Here is a 20708-nt window from a genome sequence, read left to right as displayed (position 1 = left end):
TTACAAAAGTATTTGAAACCACATATGAGCATTCTAAAGCAATTGAAAAGTCATCGAAAAACAAGTGAGCTAAGCAAACTTAAGAGCCCATGGATAACCATGGATACAAAGGGTGCTAACACCTTCCCTTTGTATAACCTACCCCCTTACCCAGAATTTCTTAAAGGTCTTTTTTCTGTTTCTTTTATAAACCTTTCCTTAATTGGATAAAATAAAAGGTCGGTGGCGACTCTGTGAATTTTCAAAATGCAAAAGCATTAAGCGATAAAAAAGAGTCAGTTCAAGTATCTCTACAGAACAGAGGTATGGCCCGGGATTAAAAAACGGAGGTCCACAAAGGGTATTAACAGATGTGAAGCTCAGCGAAGCTGATTGGGTCCAGACCAGATTTGATCAACTGAACCTCATTGATGAAAAGAGACTAGCAGCCATATGCCATGGACAAGCCTATCAAAAGAAAATGAAGAGAGCCTTCGACAAGAAGATTCGACCTCGACACTTTCAGGTTGGTGACCTTGTGCTCAAGAAGATCCTGCCTATTCACAACGATCCTAGGGGAAAGTGGACTCTGAATTACGAAGGGCCTTATGTCGTAAAGAAAGTCTTCTCAGGTGGCGCCATGATCCTCTCAACTATGGATGGCGAAGACTTCCCACTTCCCGTGAATGTCGACGCAGTTAAAAAATACTTCGCATAAACCTGATCAAATATAAAAATAAAAGAAAAGGAAGAGATCAGGCAAAAGAATGAAAAAGAAATAAAGTACACCCGCTAAGTTGAAAACCCGAAAGGGCGACTTAGGCAAAAAAGGGGTCTTGGTGGATTGAAAACCCGAAAGGGCGGTCCAGGCAAAAGAGGGACAAAAAGCGAATGACTGCGTCGTGCATTAGATCCTCGAGCATAGTTAGTCACCACAATTGGAGGACTCAGAAGGGTAAAGGACCAAATTCATTCATCCATTTCTGAAAGCAGAACAGAAGGAACATGGAAGATCTGCAAGGCATAGCAAGATTGGAACCCAATGGAATCTTTTCTTACGTTGCCATGTTTGTAAATGCTGTTTGTTTTCCTTTTTTGGTGGTCACCTCCTTAAGGGGCCACTTCCTGATGTACTCGCCTATGTTAGGCATTTCTCTTCATTAATAAAAAGATATTTCACTCGAAAAATTCCTACATCATTTTATTTTCACCGTTTTGATTACAAAAACGTCCAATTATTTTGGTAAGCATTGCATTTCTAACATCGAAGTCCTACAAAAAGAACGTGATCTAAAACAGATAGAATTGCTTAAAAATCTTTAAGTACTTGGGATGGTGGACGAGGTAGAGCCATCATACCTGGGGCATATTTGCCTGATTTGTTTTGCAGGAATCTCCGATCACTCAGCACAGCCGGATGCCAGTACCTACGTTTCAAGAAGCATCAACCAAACACCTCTGTCGATATGGAACCCAAAGGTCTCCCTCCCCGCAAATACCAGAGTTTATTTCTCTGAGGAACTCTCATCCAAGGTTCAAATGCTCCGCAGTGTTGATTAGATTCCCCTATCTTTCGACAAAGATGTGGAGGTTCAAAAGGGGAGGTGCAATCTTCAAGCTTCAAAACAAGATGACGGTGTTGCCGCTCAAAAGTGCCATCGTGCTTCCTTCCTCACAAGTCTCATGATGCAAGTTTCCCTCCTGCAGAAGTTACATATTGGGAGTCGGTCGAGAAACCATCTGGTGTGGCCTCGCAAGGTCAAGGCACCAAGAAGAAGTCCCCACAGAGTGCTTAGAACGGAAGGCTCTCTCCGATGTTCATCCATTACCTCTACATATAGTAATCATTGCATTCACATTGCATCTACAAAAAACGCGTAGCATTTCCATGAATATGGAGCATTACGCCATGGAAAAATTCAAACATGCATCAATGCATAAGCCAAGTTTGTATGTGATTCCAAGGCACAAAGTAACATATCCCCAAAAGAAATCTTTCTTTCTCCCTCCAGTGCGGACTGGATACAAAGTCTTTCTTTGTCAAGATCATTACCTTCTTTGGTTATTTCCCGTTTGCAGAGCTCAATCGTTAGGATAACCCACACTTTGTGTGTGGCAATTCGAATGATTGCTACTCTTGTAGAGTTACACCCCGCCTTTTGGCCTGTGGGATTCAGTCAAGTCCAATAATTATTGGCATCTCTTTCAAAAGTCCCATGGTTATGGGCATCCTTCAAATTCTGGTTGTTACCAGCAAAAGTCCTGTTGTTACAGGCATCCTTTGGTCAGTTCTAGTTATTACTAGTCTGTTCCTTTAAAGTCCTGTTGTTACAGGCATCTTTCAAAATCTGGTTGTTACCAGTAAAAGTCCTATGGTTATAGGCATCCTTTGGTTGAGTCTAGTGGTTACTAGCCTTTTCCTTACAGTCCTGTGGTTACAGGCATCCTGCGGTCAGGTCTGATTGTTATTGGTCCTTTCCTTCAAAGTCTGGTTGTTACCAGCAAAAGTCCTGTTGTTACAGGCATCCTTTGGTCAGCTCTAGTTGTTACTAGTCTGTTCCTTTAAAGTCCTATTGTTATAGGCATCCTTTGGTCAGTTCTAGTTGTTACTAGTCTGTTCCTTTAAAGTCCTATTGTTATAGGCGTCCTTTGGTCAGTTCTAGCTGTTACTAGTCTGTTCCTTAAAGTCCTGTGGTTACAAGCATCCTTCGGTCAGGTCTGATTGTTATTAGTCCTTCCTTTCAAAGTCCGGTTGTTATCGGCAAAGGTCCAGTAGTTGACTGGCGTTTCTTGTTTGTGTCAAGCATTTAATTGTATCCCCTGTTTGGAATCAGTTGTAACTGGTGTCCTTTCTCAAAATCACAATTGCAAATGTCTCTTCAGAGTTGTTACTCCAGGATGCAAATTTTGATGGTACTTTTGGGTATTCAATCCACTTACACCTCTCATGTCCAGAACTTGTGTTGTTTGTACATTCAGGTTCAAGAAGATTGAATAGGGGCAGCTGTTGCACCCCAAAATTTGCCCATTTATTTATATCCAATTGGATTTCATACCACATTCATGTGCACACCTCATGTAGGTCATTCATCTAATACATTCGTCCATATCACAGTTACTGCTCAAGAAAATTGACAAAAGAGGCTGAGGTTGAGGAAATTCTTGGTTAAGAAGAATCGGATCTGAGGTCTTATTGAAGAGGATCATTTCCATTGGCATACTCCTAAATTCAGGGTTTTATTCTCTCCGAGTCAAAGCTCTGATTAAAAGATACAAGCTTCAGATTCATCAGGATTGCTAATATCAAAGTTTTGACTGAAGTCAATCCTGTTGACTTTTTGGTCAAAATATAATCAGGAGACGATCTTGAGTGAGAAATATAGTTGCCTTGAAGAAATATTCACTGGAGCTTCTTTGGTTGAAAGTTAATTGAGAATCAGGTCGGAAACAGATTAATCGAGAAATTCATCTGGAATCGGAAAAATCAAGAAATGTTGACTTTTTGGTCAAGGTCAAAGTCAACTATCAAATATTGACTCGTGGTGGAAAATCGGTCAAAGAAAAGTCAAAGGATGATTAAAATCAAGAAATGACCAAATTTACCAAAAATGGAAAGTTAGTTAAAAAGAGAAATTTCCAAAAGTGGAAGGTGTGAGACTTAGAAAATTTTGGAAAAGCTTGGGAATGATTGATCAGCTCACTTCTGGCTCAATTTACATGTGTTTCTAGGCTTCAATTCAAGATAAGCTCAACATAGAAAATGTTCAAATCACAGCCTTCTACAAATTTGTAGTTGAAACTTTTTTCATTTGAAGCTTGGATCAAAAGATAAAGAGATTGGAAGATGGGAGAATTCAATTGGTGCAAACTATGTTGCTGGTGTCGCACCCCAATTTTTGACCCACGCATTTTCATTCATTCATGATCATGTCGCGCTCGTATTTCATGGGCGTTCATATTTCATTATCACATTCGTATTTCATTTGCATTATATCGTCGCATCGTTGCATATTTGCAAATTAGACTTTTATTCATAAATTAAAAATATAAAAAAAATTAGCCTTTTAATAGTTTAGATTAAATTTAATTTTTATTTTTATTATTATTTTTATTATTATCTTTATTATTATTATTATTTTTCAAAATAAAAAGGGGCTTTGTTTCTTGGGCCCAATTGCACCTTTTGTTCTTTTTCTAAGTCCACTTTTACACCATAAGTCAAACAAAAAATATAGTACAAAAGTTTTGTCTTCACTTGCTGCAATGTCCCTCTCCACGCCCTGCTATCTCAAAACAGGCAAATATGTCCAAATGCCCTGTTGCTGCTCTGCATCCTTGCTCTGCTCAACCAACCTGCATATGGAGTCCAAAATTTTCACCCTTTTGTCCATGCCAAGATCTGCACAAGAAAAGTTCCAAGAGCAGAGGATCAAAGTAGAAAACTTAGTAAACAAGGAGAGAATTCAAAATTCCCCCTCAATTCACTTTGAAGTGGAATCTCAGCTTATATAAAGACATTCATTCAGCAGCTACAAAGGGGGGGGAGCCACACGAAAAGAAAATAAACTCTGCAAAAAAAAAAGAATGATAATCTTCCTCCCAAACATGAAACGTTCACCGTTTTGAACCTCACAATATCCAAAACCTTCACTGTAACTCTCCATCATCCATATGAAAACCCACTCACCTCATAAAACCCTCTTTCCATCATCTTCAAACACCAGACACTTCCAACAAATTCTCAACATCAGCTCAACATCATCTACCAACGAAGCAGCCAAAAAAACCGCCATCGACGGGTGAGCTTCAGCGGTTCAGAACTTACCTTCACAACATCAACGTTTCAGATCGTCTTCATTGAAACAAAAACTATCACCGCTCCGAATCATGCTCAAAAAGCTACGCATCGTGCATCTTCAACCTTCGACGCATCTACTTCAATCACCTTCACACCTTCGGACCATAACTTCGCAACAACTCGGAGCAGAAGCACACGTCGTCTCCATCCAAACTCCATCAGCGAAAACTTGTTCACCGAATCGACGTCAAACTGAGTGATGTATTCTTCGTCCCAGATTCTCCGTTGACAACTTCAACAACTGATCCATCGATCATCGCCATAGGTAAATCTTCGAATCCCTTTCTATCTCTGCAGAGTCCTTGATCTTTGTTATTGTTGTGTGTTTAGTTGCAATTTATGCTAAGATTTTTTGTTCGGATATTTTGCTGAGTCGCCATAGATAAGAGATTTATGATTGTTGATTGTTCATTTTGGTTTGAGAGATGAAAGAGATTCATTGCTGTTTAGAGAATAGAAACAGAGATACCGTGAAAAGAGAAAAGGAGGCGGGTTGACATCATATAGTTTTAGGGTTTTTTCACTTTTATTTGCTTTGGGCTAATTGATTGAGGCCCATCCCGATTTTCTAACATCATAACACATCTACTTGCGATGCACCCCCTAGCTGATAGCTTGTTGATTCATTTGGGCCTTGTAGTTAAAACAAACCCAGCGATTTTCCTTCTTCAACACCCCTGGCAGCGTCCATACCCCCATGTCATTATTTCCCAACCCTGTTTACTTTATCATTTTCTTTTTTTTCAATTTTAGTTATATGATTGTTTTAATTCCCTATTCAAAAATACAAAAATATGTTTATATATTTAGATTCTATTTTTATTATAAAATACAAAAAAATATTAGATTAATCTCAATCCAAAAATCAATAAACTTTGGTCCAACGCCAAGTCATTTCACAATAAACTTCTCGATCCAACGTCGAGTTTCTTCTTTACAAAAATCTTTTCAACCATACCGAAAGATCGTGTGACAAGGGGCGAACGCCTCTTGAATACCTCGATTCTTTTGGATTAAAACATAAAAATTCTTTCTTAATTAAATCAAAGTGATTAAGTGACAAGGGGTGAACACCTCTTGAATACCTTCGATCCTTTGAATCAAACTTTTATCTTAAAACTTAATCAAATTGAAAGATCTTGTGACAAGGGGTGAACACCTCTTGAACACCTTCGATCCTTTGAATCAAACAATAAAAAAGCTTTCTTAATCAAATCAAGAGATTAAGTGACAAGGGGTGAACACCTCTTGAATACCTTGATCTTTTGAATCTAAAACATATTAATAAAACTGAAAGATCCTGAGACAAGGGGTGAACACCTCTTGAATACCTTGATCTTTTGAACTAAAACACATTAATCAAACCGAAAGATCCTGTGACAAGGGGTGAACACCTCTTGAATACCTTGATCTTTTGAATCAAAACATTTTAATCAAACCAAAAGGTTAAGTTACAAGGGGTGCACACCTCTTGAATACCTTGATCTTTTGAATCAAAACACCTTAATCAAACCAAAAGGTTAAGTGACAAGGGGTGCACACCTCTTGAATACCTTGATCTTTTGAATCAAAACATTTTAATCAAACCAAAAGGTTAAGTGACAAGGGGTGCACACCTCTTGAATACCTTGATCTTTTGAATTAAAACAAATTAATTAACAAGGACAACAAGTGACAATGGGGCTCTCTCCTATTGAATACCTTGGGTAGAGACGCGCTAGGTGAACACCTATGCCCAATCCTTTGCTAAACGTCCCTTTAAAACACAATTTCAATTTCATTTAAACCTTTTTGCCTTATGGCTTTTAAAACTCTTCTCATAAACGAGACACTTATTCAATTTCAAAATGCGAACATACTTCCACATGTGAAGATCGAATATCTTCCACTCGAATGCGATGATGGCCAAAATCTCGTCCCACTCTTGATTTAGTCATCCATTCTTGTAGTGATCTCATATCCATGTGCGCGTAGTATTTCCATTTGAAAGCGATCGAGTACCTCTCGCTAAAATTAACCAACAAACTTTTCGTGGTTCCTAGCCCGAACTACGATTGCTCTGACTTTCCCATTGCACTAGGGAATACGTAGGCACAAGATACAAACGTCCTGGCGGGCATAATAATAAAAAAAATCTTTTCTTTTTCTTCATAATAATAAAAATCCTAAAAATCCTTTTCTTTTATCTTTCCTCAATTAAAAAGCTAAAGAACGCAAACATTACGCTAACACTCAAACACGAAACTAACTAAATGGGTCCCATCGAGTACGATGGAGGTGAGGGGTGCTAATACCTTCCCCTTGCTTAACCGACTCCCGAACCCTTAATTTGGTTGCGATGACCATCTTATCCATTTCTTTTTTAGCTGTGGGTTTTATCGATATTTTCCCTTTCCTTCCTTGGAATGAATAAAGTTCGGTGGCGACTCTGTTGTACTTTGAGCGCGCGATTACGCTCGAGTCACATTTTTACCGCTACAGAAAGTGGCGACTCTGCTGGGGATATCCTAAGAGAGTCAACCCTAGTTTAGTTTGTTTTATGTTTGAGTGTTTGCTTTTGTTTGTTCATTCCTGTGTTCTTTATGCTTATTATTATGTTCTTTATATTTTATTCTTGTATTTTTAATGTTTCTTTACTCTTGATTTATCGCTTTTATTTTATTTCTGTATAAACTCAATTGTGGATATGGGAATGATATTTGAGTGAAGCTCTTAACCCGAGCTTTGAAAAACAAGAGAAAAACATAAGTTAGGAGGTGGTTGTGTAGTGCTAGTCCCCAAGGTGAACACCTTGAATGGCTAATACGAAAACCCCACTTGGAGGAGACTTAGTCATGAAATTTGTCATAAGATGGTTCACCCATCGCATGGCAGAAATCTGATTTCGTCGCTAACTCCAAGGACCTTTAGAACCCGTTCCATCTAAAGAAGTTATGTATCGATCCCCAAGGTGCACTCCTTGTCTGATTGGTACAATAACCTCGCCTAGAGGTTGCATATTCATGAAATTCGTTATAAGACGGTTCACCTGTCGCATGATGAAATTCTGATCATGCTTGGATGCCTCTAGGTACCGTTATATCCAAAAACTTTAGAGCTAACCTTGTGAGGGGAGTTTTGGGTAAAGAACTTAGAACTGTCCTAACTTAGGGAGCCTTCCTCGATAGGTTGTTTTTGTTATCACGCTTTGCATCAAAACATTGAATGACATTGCATATCATTTGCATCATGCAAGTACCTCATTCCAACTATCTCTTTCATTCAGTTATCTGTCAACTGTCAAACTGGTTCCTCCACACGAGTACGAGACTAGGGCCAACGTCAGACGAAGAATGGCGGACCAAGAGCAACACAATCTTGAAGTTAGAATGGAGATTGAAGATTTGAAGTCAGCAATGACTAAGCTCACCGAGATGTTGCAAGTTCTGATTGCTAGAGGAGAGCCACCTCAAAGGACTGCTATTCAAGAGGTCGCCAACAATGTTGAAGACCCTATTCTTGTTCAAAGGCCAGCCACTACTTGGCCTGAGTTTGGTTTACCTCCGGATTATTCTCCACCTCACGCTACTACTGCTATGTTGGGTCAACCTTCACGACCAATATTCCAAGCTCCGATCATGACTGAGTCTCAGCCAATTGTGCACGCTGCTGGCCAAACCACTTATGAAAATCCTCTCTTCGAGTACCAAGCTGGTGACATTGATGAAGTCAAAGAACAATATCAAGTCTTGGAGAAAAGACTAAGAGCTATGGAAGGCGCTGATTACTTTGGGGTTGCTGCTGAGAACATGTGTTTGGTTTCCGACCTGGTCATACCTGCCAAGTTCAAAACTCCTGAGTTTGAAAAGTACAAAGGGTACATTTGTCCAAGAAGTCATTTGACCATGTACTACCGCAAGATGGCTGCCTATACCAATAACGACAAACTGCTGATTCACTGCTTTCAAGATAGTCTGACTGGCGCTTCCCTGAAGTGGTATATGGGACTGGAGAAGAGTCGCATCCATTGCTTCCAAGATCTGACTGATGCTTTCATGAAGCAATACAAGTACAATCTGGACATGGCTCCTGATCGCCGTCAACTTCAAAACATGTCTCAAAAGGAAAGAGAATCGTTCAAGGAGTATGCTCAACGCTGGAGAGAGCTAGCTTCTCTCGTTGAACCTCCATTGGTTGAAAAAGAACTGACCGGAATGTTTATGGACACTCTCTCACCTTTCTATTGGGAGAAGATGATTGGAAGTATGTCCTCCAACTCTACTGATTTGGTGACCATTGGTCAAAGGCTAGAGGAAGGAATCAAGAAAGGCAAGGTTGCCAATGCTGCTGAATCCTCCAATGGGGCAAGAAAATCTATTGGAAACTTCTTTAAGAAAAAGGAAGGAGAAACAAATGCTGTGAGTGATGAAGGAAGAAGACCTCGTCAAAGGACTAATAACTATGATCAACCAATTGTAGTTACTGTTGCTCCTGTGACTAAGGTTCCGCAAGTTCAAGCTGCTCGACCTCAGGCTGCTAACCCGAATCAGACTCGTAATAGGATTGATTTCGATCCTATTCCAATGACTTATACTGAGTTGTATCCAGCTTTGGTCCACAAAGGGTTGATTACAACAAAATCTATGCCTCCGCCTCGGAATCCTCTCCCTGAAGGTTTCAGATCTGATCTTCATTGCCCTTTTCATCAAGGTGCGGCAGGCCATGATTTGGAAAGATGTTTCCCTCTAAAAGAAAGAGTTCAAGAGTTGGTTAGAACGAAGATGCTCACTTTCAAGGATATCAATCCCAATGTTGTCAAGAATCCGTTGCCCGAGCATGACAAGAGTGGCTGAAGTTGAGAATGACAAGTTGTTTCCTAAAGCCAAGTGTTTCAGACAGGATAGCTCCTCCTTGTCACTGATTAGTCACTAGGCCTTGTTTCTTTCTGTTTGCAATTTCCTTGTTTTATCTCGTGTACTGCATTTAAACTTTATTTGTTCCTGAGTGTTTAATTTTAATGAAATGAGCATTGCGTATTTTTATTCAATCCATTGTGTGCTTTTTTATGTTTTATCTTACAAAAAATATATATATATATATATATATATATATATATATATATATATATCTCTTGTCCACTCTCTTTATCAAATTTGTGTTTTATTCAAAGATTGGAGGGAGGATGATGACAATGAAATACCCAAGTTGTTGAATTGTATGCTTTCAAATAAAACTTTACTGATGATGTAAAGGCATTGTTTCAATCCCCAAACACTGGAGAAATAAGGAAGTTAATCCCTAGTCAACCCCTTTGAGCCTTCGAAGTTGGAGTTTCTTTTTTAAACGAAAAAACCCGCAATTTTAACCTGGGGCAGGGTAGTTCTCAGTTAATTTACTTGTGCATTCAAATTCAAGATAATCATTAAGTACACCTTTCAATAAGGGTTTCAACCAAAAGTGACCAAGATGGTTATCATTAATCATTACCAAGGCAGTCACTATCTTTCCAACAACAAAAAAAATTCAAAAAAAAAAGAGCCCGCTAAGTCAAAACCTACAAAGGAGACTTAGGAAAAACTGGGGCATCCCGCTGACTGTAATCCTCAAGAAGAAACAGTTCAGGCAAAAGTTAGGGATATAAAGCAAAAAAGAGAAGTCGATAAATTCCTTGAACAACCATAAAAGTTTGTGACTATCAAAAGGAAGAAGTGACTGCCATCTCAAAAATTCCCTTGGTCTTTAAACCATCATCATTATCATAGGTGCAATTCCAAAGTCTCTTGGAACCTGAATGCATAGTTTGAATTAACTGAGCGTAGGATTGAAGTTCATCGCGAAGAATGGGGTGGGTACAAATATACTTTGAGCCTATATCCTTTGTTTCATAAACCGTGAACCAAGTCACGTTACAACCGTCAAAAGACCTAATTGAAGCAAGGTTTATTTTGAAAGCATACTACAACAAGGTTGCGTTAACCTGACTCCTAAAGATTTTTGCAAATCGTTTTTTTATCATACCTTTGCTTTATCCATCACTTTGAATATCTAGAACATTGTGTTTGACCTTTGATTCATTTGCTTTACATCAATAATATCATTCCTACAATGATTTTGATTTCAAAATATGCTTTGAGCATTGCGTTAAAATTACCATTTTTGAACGAACATTTTATTTGCAAGTACTCATCTTTCAAGGAAGTTCAAACAGTCAAGAGACTTGATCAGTGATCCTATCAGGGGCAAGTTACTTCAAGATCCTGTTATTCAAAAGTTATACTAGGGGCAAGTATTACTACATTCATTTCAAGAACTAAAGCAAGGATCAGTTAACAAACAGTCAATCAGGGGCAAGTTACTTCAAGATCCTGTTATTCAAAAGTTATACTAGGGGCAAGTATTACTACATTCATTTCAAGAACTAAAGCAAGGATCAGTTAACAAACAGTCAATCAGGGGCAATTTTCTTCAACGATCCCCAAGCAGTTTAGCAGCCCTTCCCAAAAGGATCGTAAGTGTGACATAACAGAGTTGGCAGTGTTACCCGTGTTGAGGAATCAGAGTCTCAATCTTCCCTCACAAAAGATTCTGCTCAGTTGTTGTATACAATTGCATTACATTGATCATTCACATATCATGCATATAAAATTCAAAAATCATGCATCTAAGCAAAATTCATACTCATTTACGTCTTACATTGAGATCTAAGTCCAACTCACTTGGCACCTACCAAAACAGTGTTCGCCCGTCTACTTTTTCTTTCATCCGAAGCCTGTTATCGGATGTCATAATCTTTCATTGCCATCTGAAGCCTGTTATCGGATGTCATAATCTTTCATTGCCATCCAGAGCCTGTTATCGGATGTCATAATCTTTCATTGCCATCTGAAGCCTGTTATCAGATGTCATAATCTTTCATCGCCATCCGAAGCCTGTTATCGGATGTCATAATTCTTCATTGCCATCCAAAGCCTGTTATCGGATGTCATAATTCTTCATTGCCATTCGAAGCCTGTTATCGGATGTCGTAATCTTCATTGCCATCCAAAGCCTGTTATCGGATGTCATAATCTTTCTTTCATCTGAAGCCTGTTATCGGATGTCATAAGATTTCATTTTCATCCAAAGCCTGTTATCGGATGTCATAAGCTTTCATTGTCATCCAAAGCCTGTTATCGGATGTCATAACCTTTCATTGCCATCCAAAGCCTGTTATCGGATGTCATAATTCTTCATTGCCATTCGAAGCCTGTTATCAGATGTCATAATCTTCATTGCCATCCAAAGCCTGTTATCGGATGTCATAATCTTTTGTTGCCATCCAAAGCCTGTTATCGGATGTCATAAATCTTTCACCGCCATTCAAAGCCAGTCATCAAATGTCATGTTTTGTGTTGTCATCCAAAAGCGAGTAATTGGACGTTACAATCCCCGGTAAAGTGTTTTCACCGCATTCAATGTCACTCTCGAATTTATCTGATTATTGACATCGTCTAATGCCACCCTTAGACGTTCATACTATCATTTACCCAGAGATTTTATCCCTCTTTTCTAAGTTTCTCTGTCAATAGTGACACTATATTCCCCACATAATTCAGAGTGTCTCATATCATATTGTATTCAAAATAACAAAAAAAAGAGTCCATGCATTGCATTTGCATGTGAAGGACAAAAATTGTGTACTTTGTATTTAAGTCTCTTCACATCTTCGATAGAAGAAACTTAAATAGGGGCAACTGTCGCACCCCAATTTTTGACCCACGCATTTTCATTCATTCATGATCATGTCGCGCTCGTATTTCATGGGCGTTCATATTTCATTATCACATTCGTATTTCATTTGCATTATATCGTCGCATCGTTGCATATTTGCAAATTAGACTTTTATTCATAAATTAAAAATATAAAAAAAATTAGCCTTTTAATAGTTTAGATTAAATTTAATTTTTATTTTTATTATTATTTTTATTATTATCTTTATTATTATTATTATTTTTCAAAATAAAAAGGGGCTTTGTTTCTTGGGCCCAATTGCACCTTTTGTTCTTTTTCTAAGTCCACTTTTACACCATAAGTCAAACAAAAAATATAGTACAAAAGTTTTGTCTTCACTTGCTGCAATGTCCCTCTCCACGCCCTGCTATCTCAAAGCAGGCAAATATGTCCAAATGCCCTGTTGCTGCTCTGCATCCTTGCTCTGCTCAACCAACCTGCATATGGAGTCCAAAATTTTCACCCTTTTGTCCATGCCAAGATCTGCACAAGAAAAGTTCCAAGAGCAGAGGATCAAAGTAGAAAACTTAGTAAACAAGGAGAGAATTCAAAATTCCCCCTCAATTCACTTTGAAGAGGAATCTCAGCTTATATAAAGACATTCATTCAGCAGCTACAAAGGGGGGGAGCCACACGAAAAGAAAATAAACTCTGCAAAAAAAAAAGAATGATAATCTTCCTCCCAAACATGAAACGTTCACCGTTTTGAACCTCACAATATCCAAAACCTTCACTGTAACTCTCCATCATCCATATGAAAACCCACTCACCTCATAAAACCCTCTTTCCATCATCTTCAAACACCAGACACTTCCAACAAATTCTCAACATCAGCTCAACATCATCTACCAACGAAGCAGCCAAAAAAACCGCCATCGACGGGTGAGCTTCAGCAGTTCAGAACTTACCTTCACAACATCAACGTTTCAGATCGTCTTCATTGAAACAAAAACTATCACCGCTCCGAATCACGCTCAAAAAGCTACGCATCGTGCATCTTCAACCTTCGACGCATCTACTTCAATCACCTTCACACCTTCGGACCATAACTTTGCAACAACTCGGAGCAGAAGCACACGTCGTCTCCATCCAAACTCCATCAGCGAAAACTTGTTCACCGAATCGACGTCAAACTGAGTGATGTATTCTTCGTCCCAGATTCTCCGTTGACAACTTCAACAACTGATCCATCGATCATCGCCATAGGTAAATCTTCGAATCCTTTTCTATCTCTGCAGAGTCCTTGATCTTTGTTATTGTTGTGTGTTTAGTTGCAATTTATGCTAAGATTTTTTGTTCGGATATTTTGCTGAGTCGCCATAGATAAGAGATTTATGATTGTTGATTGTTCATTTTGGTTTGAGAGATGAAAGAGATTCATTGCTGTTTAGAGAATAGAAACAGAGATACCGTGAAAAGAGAAAAGGAGGCGGGTTGACATCATATAGTTTTAGGGTTTTTTCACTTTTATTTGCTTTGGGCTAATTGATTGAGGCCCATCCCGATTTTCTAACATCATAACACATCTACTTGCGATCCACCCCCTAGCTAATAGCTTGTTGATTCATTTGGGCCTTGTAGTTAAAACAAACCCAGCGATTTTCCTTCTTCAACACCCCTGGCAGCGTCCATACCCCCATGTCATTATTTCCCAACCCTGTTTACTTTATCATTTTCTTTTTTTTCAATTTTAGTTATATGATTGTTTTAATTCCCTATTCAAAAATACAAAAATATGTTTATATATTTAGATTCTATTTTTATTATAAAATACAAAAAAATATTAGATTAATCTCAATCCAAAAATCAATAAACTTTGGTCCAACGCCAAGTCATTTCACAATAAACTTCTCGATCCAACGTCGAGTTTCTTCTTTACAAAAATCTTTTCAACCATACCGAAAGATCGTGTGACAAGGGGCGAACGCCTCTTGAATACCTCGATTCTTTTGGATAAAAACATAAAAATTCTTTCTTAATTAAATCAAAGTGATTAAGTGACAAGGGGTGAACACCTCTTGAATACCTTCGATCCTTTGAATCAAACTTTTATCTTAAAACTTAATCAAATTGAAAGATCTTGTGACAAGGGGTGAACACCTCTTGAACACCTTCGATCCTTTGAATCAAACAATAAAAAAGCTTTCTTAATCAAATCAAGAGATTAAGTGACAAGGGGTGAACACCTCTTGAATACCTTGATCTTTTGAATCTAAAACATATTAATAAAACTGAAAGATCCTGTGACAAGGGGTGAAGACCTCTTGAATACCTTGATCTTTTGAACTAAAACACATTAATCAAACCGAAAGATCCTGTGACAAGGGGTGAACACCTCTTGAATACCTTGATCTTTTGAATCAAAACATTTTAATCAAACCAAAAGGTTAAGTTACAAGGGGTGCACACCTCTTGAATACCTTGATCTTTTGAATCAAATCACTTTAATCAAACCAAAAGGTTGAGTGACAAGGGGTGCACACCTCTTGAATACCTTGATCTTTTGAATCAAAACATTTTAATCAAACCAAAAGGTTAAGTGACAAGGGGTGCACACCTCTTGAATACCTTGATCTTTTGAATTAAAACAAATTAATTAACAAGGACAACAAGTGACAATGGGGCTCGCTCCTATTTAATACCTTGGGTAGAGACGCGCTAGGTGAACACCTATGCCCAATCCTTTGCTAAACGTCCCTTTAAAACACAATTTCAATTTCATTTAAACCTTTTTGCCTTATGGCTTTTAAAACTCTTCTCATAAAAGAGACACTTATTCAATTTCAAAATGCGAACATACTTCCACATGTGAAGATCGAATATCTTCCACTCGAATGCGATGATGGCCAAAATCTCGTCTCACTCTTGATTTAGTCATCCATTCTTGTAGTGATCTCATATCCACGTGCGCGTAGTATTTCCATTTGAAAGCGATCGAGTACCTCTCGCTAAAATTAACCAACAAACTTTTCGTGGTTCCTAGCCCGAACTACGATTGCTCTGACTTTCCCATTGCACTAGGGAATACGTAGGCACAAGATACAAACGTCTTGGCGAGCATAATAATAAAAAAAATCTTTTCTTTTTCTTCATAATAATAAAAATCCTAAAAATCCTTTTCTTTTATCTTTCCTCGATTAAAAAGCTAAAGAACGCAAACATTACGCTAACACTCAAACACGAAACTAACTAAATGGGTCCCATCGAGTACGATGGAGGTGAGGGGTGCTAATACCTTCCCCTTGCTTAACCGACTCCCGAACCCTTAATTTGGTTGCGATGACCATCTTATCCATTTCTTTTTTAGCTGTGGGTTTTATCGATATTTTCCCTTTCCTTCCTTGGAATGAATAAAGTTCGGTGGCGACTCTGTTGTACTTTGAGCGCGCGATTACGCTCGAGTCACATTTTTACCGCTACAGCTGGGCACAATGCTGGGCACGCGTGACACATTTCATCAAGCATGTGATGTGCTAAATTTGAGGTTGATTTTAGAGAAATATAAAGGTCCATAAAGTACAAACTTGGTATGCATCTTTTCATCTCCATGTTCTCTATCCATTGAAACAAGAAACAAGTCATTTGGATGAATATTGGATCATCTACGGAGCCTCAAAGTCCGAACCTCATCAAGACACATGTTGCCATGAACATGAGCCAAAGGCTAGGGCTCGCGCGAGACATTTTCACGAACATGTGGTGTGCCATTTTAAGAGGTGGTTTTAGTCATCTAAAAGAACTTTCAGGATTACCACGAAACATCATACTCTTGTATTACATGCCCTCTTTCATTTAAGAAAATAAGCATGTCATATGGATGCTTGGTTGCCAAGTTAGGGAGACTTGAAGTCACGCGTTTGAAACTGTTCCTTTGTTAGCGCCACGAGCAAGTCAGGCCCAGCCCACACCCCGCATTCTTCCAGATGCGGATGACACAATTCATGGCTACGTTTCTTCTCCTTCCAAGACTTGTCTCAATTACTTCCTAACATCAAATATACTCCATCTTGTATCCTCTTTGCATTGATTATAAGGTTAAGCCAAATGAAGGTTTATAGAAAGAGCTATGCATGCATGAAACTGTTATTATAAACTTGAAGGCATATGCTACATGAAATGTTTGGACACAAGCATTGCTACAAGACTGCGCATGCATACACATTGCTCCAACTGGCCATGAATTTTGGCTGCACATGAAAGAGAGGAGAAAGCTTACTACAAAAGGAACAACTTGTACATTAAGTTGTTGAGGAAGATCCACTACTTGCAACTTCACCATACAACAATACACTCACATATAAAACAAAAACTCATCATATAAATAGAAGAAGCTCACACTTTCTCTTACACACGCATTCATCCTTCACACGCCACTCTCCCATTCTCTCTTCACTCTCTCGGTTCTCTCTCTCTCATCACTCATCTCTCTACCACCAACCACCCTAACAAACTATAACGAATCATCACCACCTTCACTCTTCATCAATCATCACCTTCCATGCTCTTATGCGATAATCCAGAGCCTCTTCCATAGACACTCACCTCAAGATCCATCACCGTCTTCATCACTGGTGAAGTTGTCAAGATCAAAGCTTCAACAAATCTGAGTTTACTTCTCGAAAGGATACGTACCTCGAAGCTCTTCGCACTCATCACCTTCAAAGAACAAAGGAAGCAATCGGATTTCTCTGCTAATCTTGATCAAGAATTCTCCAAGTAAGATTCTGTTTCCCTTGCATTAGAAGCATGTATAGGCCTGGAACCCGTCATCAGGGATTGGGTTAGGACAATTAGAACCACCATGTCTTCAAGTATGTGTTGCATTCTATGTAAATTTTGGATCTTGAAGTTTGATTTCAATTGCTATGATACGATGCTTATTTGAAGGTCTGAGTCACGTATTCGAGTGATGTACTTCATGAATATTGTTTAAGTATCTTAGATCTGAGTTATAATGAAGTTTTGGTCAAGTTAGGGCTTAAGAGATGTATTCGGTTAACACTTTAGGAGGAGAATTAATGGAAATGAAGGCCGGATTCGTGCTCAGCACGAAAATCCGAGCCGGACGGTGGTAGTACTGTTGAATTCTGGGCGTTTTTGTTGAGCTCCGGCGGCGGAGCAGTTGGGGAAGACGACCGGAACAGTGTTCCGGCGTCTGGTTCAGGATGCATGTGTTTCCTTCCGGTGGCTTACGTGGCCTTCCAGCATTGGCTCGTTTCCCTGGGTTTTGTAGTTTTTGTTTTATTCCAATTATTGAAATGGTGAGGTGGCGTAGAATGATAGGCCGAAGCTCCTCTTTTGTCTTATCTCATTTAAACTCACTTTGACCCATTGATATTGTATGCTGCATCACATTCTTTCTCTACATAAAAATAAACCACATGATAAAAGGTTAATAAACCACATGCTGAAGAGAATAATAAAAATGAAATAACATGTGATAGTGGTAGTCCTGGGCCACGCTTAGTCCTGGCTGTTTGGGCCCAAATGTTTTTTTCTTTTTCTTTTTTGCACCACCATATAACAGGCCCAAGGTACCATTCACTAAATATAGTTCAAGTCTCTTTTGCTTTCTCACCCCCAGACTTAGGCAGATTGGTATTTTGTTTAGAAATTGTTTTTTCTCTAACTTTTGATTCATAATCCAGTTTCCATTGAAATAAAAAATGAATAAAAATATGTTTTAGATAGTTCAATGTATGTATATAATTGTGGTATTTTTTGTATATTTTTAGATTTTGTTCTTCTATTTTTGAAAAATCCATTCCTTCAATATGTTCATTTTCTTTTTAAGTTTGATATGTTTTGCAAATTAATTTGGTTAAATGCCTTAGGAATAGATTTTAATTGCAATTTTTTGTGTGATATCAGTAGACTCATATACCATATTGTGTATAAAAAATGAAAGTCCAATTCCATGTTTTGGTTAGGTTTTCATTAGGTTTTCTATACCCGGTAAATGTGCATTCCTAAACGGATAACCATGTGAATTTGACCTATAATTTGCTTCGCATGTATGCAATAGCCTTAGATCCTTTTTGTACATATAATTAGGGATGTTTAGAGGTCCTAAGACCTGGAGTTAGATTTTTAAATCATTTCTTCTTATTTTACTTGAATTTTCCTTTCTTACATGTAAATAACTTGTTTTGGTCGACGATTGTATCGTAACTTGTACAAATGACCTATAATTTTGCATGAAACTCCTTGGCATGATTTTGTGATTGTTTAGACACATATTAGATGCTATTTGCTACTGACTTCCATCATTTGAATAGATCTTTCTAACTTCACTCCTAATTTGAATTCTATTAACTAGTTTTGACCTAGTTTTGTATAGTTTTGTTAGAACTTTGTTTGTTTCAAGTTAATTGACTAACATAGATTGGTATAAGGTCTTGGACCTATAAATGAACTAATAGATACTGACTTTAAGCTTTGTTCATGTTTTCATTTGCTTTTTGTTTCGATTAATGGAAGTTTGTTCGCTAGTTGTTAAGTGACGATTTATGCGATACTTTGGTAACTCTTTGTGAATATTTTTGTGTAGTGCCATATGGCTTTTGTGTTTGATTTAGGACACTTATTTCCTTGGTTTGCTACTGCCCTAGGGCTCTCTTCTCATCTTGTTGGAGTTGTAACTCCATTCTTTTGCCATGTTCCCTTAGACTCTTCCTTCTTTGTTAAGAGGAATTGAGATAGGTTAGGATAGTTATCCTTAACCTTAGGGCCATTTGTAGATTAGAATAACTTAGATTAGAAGATAGGTTAGTTCCCCTTTGTTCATTCTTTTTCTTTTCAACATTAAAACACTAATAAATAAAGATGCGAATCACATTAAGAAAGTGATAGAGAAATGAGTGGGATTCATTCCCTAATCTGTTTCTCAATCGCTTAGTGGCATAGAAATGAGTGGGATTCATTCCCTAATCTGTTTCTCGGTCACTATTTAATGGGAGAGAAATGAGTGGGATTCATTCCCTAATCTGTTTCTCAAACATTAATTAATGCGATAGAAATGAGTGGGATTCATTCCCCTGTTTCTTGAACATTATATAATGGGATATAAGTGAGTGGGATTCATTCCCTAATCTGCTTCTCGATCATTATACATTGTATGTGATTCTAATCGCAAAGTAAATTCCCTTAAAAAATACCCAACCAAAAACATTTAAAACACTTAATAAAGGCTCGAATTAAAACAAAGTGACGAAGTGGTGCGAAACCTTGTATTGGGTTTTGTTCATCATGTAGTTACATAAAAAACACAAACCCAAGTTCATTCTTTTGCCTTGTTAGGCGCTTAAGAACAAGTTAAGTCCTTTCCAAAATTAGGCGTATAAGTCTCCAAAGGTCGAGCATCGTGGATTGTGACCTTAACCGCTGTTCAACTAAAAAACACAAAACAAATGGAAACTATGGAGCCGAACTACGGTCGTTCTGATTCCTGAAAAGGATACGTAGGCATTGGGTCGTGGGGCCTAAGCGAACACACTTGTAAATAATTCCTTCTTTTCCCCGTGTTTATTTTGCATGCATTCGCATTTAGGTTTTAGACATAGATATACACCCTTTAGATAGAAACAAACATAGGTGGATACCATCGAGTACGATGGGCGCGAGGGGTGCTAACACCTTCCCCTTGCGTAACCGACTCCCGTGCCCTGTTCTCTGGTCGAAAGACCTTGTTCTTGTTCTGAGTTAGGTTATCTGGTATTCCTTTCCCTTATGGGATGAATATATTAGTGGCGACTCTGATCCATTTTTTGCGGTAGCGACATGGGGCAGGGTAGTGTTCATTTAACTTGATCGAGTGTTCAAAACTCACCAAAAGGGTGTGCACCTAAGGATACAACAATGGTTATTCTTGGAAAGGTCGAGGAATGTCAAAACCGCAATGATTATCCTTATTCCATCAAGAGATCAAGAGATGACGATACCACAATGGTAATCCTTCATCAAAACAAAGGACTGAGGCAGTCGCAATCACCTCCAACGAATCAAAGATAATGCGAGGTCACACGGCTTGTTAAAAAAAATATAGCAAAAAAAAAGGGGCAAAAAAATTAATAAGAAGAAAAGGATGAAAAGAAAAATGGCAAAAGAAGCATGAGAAAAAAGA

This window comes from Vicia villosa, unplaced genomic scaffold (genome assembly GCF_029867415.1).
Source record: "Vicia villosa cultivar HV-30 ecotype Madison, WI unplaced genomic scaffold, Vvil1.0 ctg.002671F_1_1, whole genome shotgun sequence".
Taxonomy (NCBI): Eukaryota; Viridiplantae; Streptophyta; class Magnoliopsida; order Fabales; family Fabaceae; genus Vicia; species Vicia villosa.
The sequence above is the reverse complement of the archived record's forward strand: the minus strand, read 5'-3'. Positions refer to the sequence as shown.